The following is a 4,938-nucleotide window of genomic DNA, read 5'->3' as shown; positions in this document are numbered from 1 at the left end:
AGGATTTCTTTCTCTCTTTCTTCTCTCTCTCTCTCTCTCTTTCTTTCTTTCTTTTGAAATGGAGTCTCACTCTTTTGCCCAGGCTGGAATGCAATAGCACAATCTTGGCTCACTGCAACCTCCACCTCCCAGATTCAAGTGATTCTTCCACCTCAGCCTCCCAAGTAGCTGGGATTACAGGCACCCACCATCAGGCTCAGCTAATTTTTGTAGTTTTGTAGAGACAGGGTTTCACCATGTTGGCCAGGCTGGTCTCGAACTCCTGACCTCAGGTGATCCGCCCATCTCAGCCTCCCAAAGTGCTGGGATTACAGGTGTGCACCACTGCGCCTGGCCTATTGGTAGGATTTCTAGCAGCGAGCACGGGCACCAGAGCTTCCAAACTTTTTGGACTCACAGCGAAGGAGGCCAGCTACCAGCAAGGTCTGGTCATTCTGGATGAGGGTGTCTTTGATATCATTCTTGGAAGCCTTATCCATATATTTCTGGTAATAGGCCACCAGGGCTTTGGAGATGGACTGATGGACAGCACAAATCTGGGCCACATGACTACCACCCTTCACATGAGCACAAATGTTCACACCAGCAAATCGCTCTTTGCCCAGAGCAGAAGTGGTTCCAGTAGCTTGTATTGTAGCATATGCAGCTCGATCATCTCCAGGTGCCACCCATTCACCTTGATGAGGCCATTGCTGTGTTTGCCGGGCGCCACAGCTGTGGCCCTTTTCTTGCATCCAAAGACCTGCGCATACTGCAGTGGGCCCTTGGACAGCATGGCTACAGGCATACATTAGAGATCCTCACTGCACAGCGCTGCAACCAGAAAAGGAAGAAAATTATTTCAAAAAGGAAATACGTTTGTGTGTGTTTGCAATCTTTCATGATACTTTTTTAAATGAGGCAGCAGACACCTGTGTCAGTTGCTGCTGAGAGTTGAATTAAGCGAGGCAAGAGAAATGTACATTTGCATTTTGCAGCATGGAGCCCATCTTGACAAGAGCAGTTTCAGTAGAGTGGTGGAGACAGAAGGGAGCTGGAATGGGCGTGAGTGGCTTAACATGATAATAATAGCTGAACTTATATAAAACTTACTATGTGCCAGACACTGATCTAAGTGCTTTACATATATTAATCTGTGCAACAGCCTTTTGAGATAGGTACAATTATTATCCTATTTTACAGATAAGGAATAGATCTTTCAGTAATTTGTCCAAGATCACACACATTAGGAAATGACAAAACTGGAATTTGAACCCAGACAAAACTGGTTGATCTGGCTCCAGGAAATAGAGGCAACCCTTTTGAGAAATCTTGTTATAAATAGTGTATTAATTAAGATAAGGCCAGATGTTATAACACATAAACCACCAAAATCTAGGTAGCTTAACTAAATAGAAGTTTATTTCTTCTCTTTTAAATTCCAATCAGTGATAGGAGTGGGAGAAGTGAGGATAGAGCTCTGCTCCATACAGTTATTCAGGGATCCAAGCACTTACCTTATGGCCTAGACATCTTCTTCAACACACAGCAAGCTTAGTTGCCCTAGGTGTCAACATCAACCTGGCAGAAGAGGAAAGAGAATGTGGAGGATCGTGTAGAAGAATTTTATGGGCCATACCTGGAAGTTGCTTACACCACTTCTGCCCACATTCTGTTATCCAGACCTCAGTCACATGTTCCCATGAGTATGAAAAAGGAGCCGGGAAGTGTGGTCCCTGGCTGGGCAGCCACTGCCAGCAGCAGCACTACACTGTGCAAAGAGGCCATGGATTTTTGGTGGACAGTTGTCTGTCTGCCCCAGTGAGCAAAGACATAGAGAGAAAGGTATGTGTGAAAGGAGATTTGTTTTTGAATATGGGAAATACTGGAACATGTTTGTGTACTGACAAGAATGACAGAGTAGGGAGGGGGAATCTAATGATGCGGGAGAGAGAGGATAATTGCAGGAGCAAAGTCCTCAGCAAGGTGATAGAAGGTGAAGGGATTGTCCTTTGAAAGGAGCAGGAGGGAGGCTGAGAGGTTGGCAGGGTGAGGGAAAATTGATGTTGGCACATATTCAAGGAGGATTGGCGATTTCATCGTGGGAGGCACAGTTGTCCCTGGCTGAGGGCTTCTGGGTTTTTCTGGTTGAAGTGTTAAGAAAGGTCATCAGCTGGATGTGACGTGGGGAGAGGATGTGGGAGATGGGAAGAGCGAGAATGTACAAAATAATCATTTTAGACAGAGAAAAGAAACTTAGTAGAGAAACATTTTAGAATTACCCGGCTGTGTTGCATGACCATTTGAGGTTTGTGGTTATGCATATAAAATGAAAATTACCTCCAGAAGTTGTGTGTGTGTGTGTGTGCTTACATTAATGGTGTCTATCATTCTCTGTGTATTATTTAGCAACTTGCTTTGTGTCTTTCCTATGTGCTGTAGTTTCAGTATTCCACAGAATGGATGCACCAGAGTTTATTCAGCCATTCCCCAGTGATGACAGCTAGGTCATTTCCAGTTCTTTACTAGAAAGCTGCAGCAAGGATTCTTTGCCTGCTGCCTCGTGCACACATGACTGTTTCTCCAGAGGTACACCAAGAAGTAGATTTGCTGGATCATAAGGGAAATAGAAGTTTTAATAGATTCTATCAAATTGCCCTCCAAAGTGACTTTACCAATTGATACTCCCATCAGCAGAATATGAGACTACTGCCCACATCTTCATCTGCCCTACATTCAATCAAACTTACTATTTTGCTTGTCTGGTCAAATAAAAAATGTTTTTTCATTATTTTAATTTACATTTCCTTTATTATCAGGGATATTGCAGCTTCCCATAGATCTTTGGCCATTTGAATCTCTCCTCTTGTGATTTTTCCTTTCATATTCTTTTCCTGTTTTCCTAAGCATTGTTTACTTTTTCATATTGACTTATAGCAGATTTTTACATATTTTGAATATTATTTGTATATTGTAATTATTACAATTTTTTTAGTTGGTTGCTAGTTTTCAATTTTGTTGATGGTGTCTTTTTTTTTTTTTAAGAGACAGAGTCTCACTCTGTCACTCAGGCTGGAGTACAGTAGTGCAATCATAGCTTACTGTAGCCTCAAACTCCTGGGCTCAAGTGATCCTCCCGCTTCAGCCTCTCAAGTAGCTGAAACCACACATATGCACCACCACACCTGGCTTTTTTTTTTGTGGAGACAGGGTCTCACTCTATTGACTAGGCTGGTCTCCAACTCCTGGGCTCAAGCAATCTTCCCCTCTCAGCTTCCTAAAGTGCTGGGATTACAGGTGTGAACCACTGCACTGGGTCATGTTGATGGTATCCTTTGATGTCATTAAATTTATTCATATCTTCCTTAATTCTTTTATATTAAGTGCCTTATTGCACAAGCTTTCCCTATCACTAATTCATAAAAATAATATCCTATATTTTCTTCTAATTCTTTTGTAGTTTTTTAAATTAAAGTTTTAATTTTGAGATAATTGTAGCTTCACATGCAGTTGTAAGAAGTAATACAGGAAGATCCATGTTCCCTTAATCCGGTTTCCCCCAATGGTAACATCTTGGAATATCACAACTAGGACACTGATATTGGACTTGACGTTGATACAGTCAAGATACAGAATGATTTCCCCACCACAAAGAGCCCTTGTGTTGCCCTTTTAGAACCACACCCACTTCTCTTTCCCCCACTCCTTTGCCCACTGCCATCCCCTCTTTAACTCTGGCAACCACTAGTCTGCTCTCCATTTCTATAATTTTCTCATTTCAAGAATGTTATATAAATAGAATCAACTGTATGGGACCTTTTGAGATTGACTTTTTTTCAGCCAACATAATGCCCTGAAGATTCATTCAGGTGGTTTTGTGTATCGATAGCTTCTTCCCTTTTATTGCTGAGAAGTAATCCGTGGTGTGCTTGCACTCCATTTGCTTAACCATTCATTCATTGAAGGATATCTGGGTTGTTTCCAGTTTGCAGATTTTTTTACAAGTTTTTGTGTGAACATAAGTTTTCATTTCCCTGGGATAAACATTGAAAAGTACAATTGTTAAGACTTGTGATAGTTGCACACCTAGTTTTTTAAGAAACTTCCAAATGATTTTCCAGTGGCTATGCCATTTTACATTCCCATCTGCGAAGTATAAGTGATCCAGTTTCTTCATATCCTGGTCAGCATTTGATGTTGTCACTATTTTTTATTTTAGCCATTTTGATAGATGTGTGGTAATATCTCGTGTGGTTGTCTTGGCACTTTCCTAATGGCTAAGGATGTTGACCATCTTTTCATGTGCTTATAACCAGGAGTACCAGGAGTACACTCTCTTTGGCTAAATGTCTGTTCATGTCTTTTGCCCATTTTTGAATTTGATTCTTTGTTTTTTATTGTTCAGTTTTGAGAGAAATGTATGTATTCTAGGCGCTAGTCCTCTGTGTTTTGCAAATATCTTCTCCCAATCTTTAGATCGTCTTTTTATTCTCTGTACAGGGTCTTTCACAAAGCAAAAGTTTTCAGTTTTGATGAAGCCCAATTTATTGATGTTTCCTTTTATGGATAATACTTTTGGTGTCAAGGCTGAGAACTCTGTCTAGCCCAAAACCACAAAAATGTTTCTCCCATGTATTTTCTTCCTAAAAGTTTTGTAGTTTTAGGTTTCACATTTATGTTTGTGATTCATTTTGAGTTAATTTTTGTATACAGCCTGGAGTCTAGGTCAAGGTTCACTTTTACCTATGGATGTTCAGTGGTTCCAGGACCATTTGTTTACAAGGCTATCCTTCATCCATTGGATTGCGTTTGCATCTTTTTCAAAACTCGGTTGCGCATATCTGTGTAGGTCTATTTCTGGATTTTCCATCCTTTCCCATTGATTTATGCTTCCATCCCTCCACCAATATCACACAGTCCTAATTATCATAGCTATATAACATCTTGGAATTGGGCAGA

General features: G+C 40.9%; 1 pseudogene; it reads right to left on the bottom strand.

Annotated features, from left to right (window-relative positions):
• Nucleotides 1-335: 335 nt before the first annotated feature.
• On the bottom strand, nucleotides 336-811 carry LOC101126360 (small ribosomal subunit protein uS9-like; annotated as a pseudogene).
• Between the last annotated feature and the right edge of the window lie 4,127 nt (nucleotides 812-4,938).

Source organism: Gorilla gorilla, chromosome 12 (assembly GCF_029281585.2).
Source record: "Gorilla gorilla gorilla isolate KB3781 chromosome 12, NHGRI_mGorGor1-v2.1_pri, whole genome shotgun sequence".
Taxonomy (NCBI): Eukaryota; Metazoa; Chordata; class Mammalia; order Primates; family Hominidae; genus Gorilla; species Gorilla gorilla.
The sequence above is the reverse complement of the archived record's forward strand: the minus strand, read 5'-3'. Positions and strand labels throughout refer to the sequence as shown.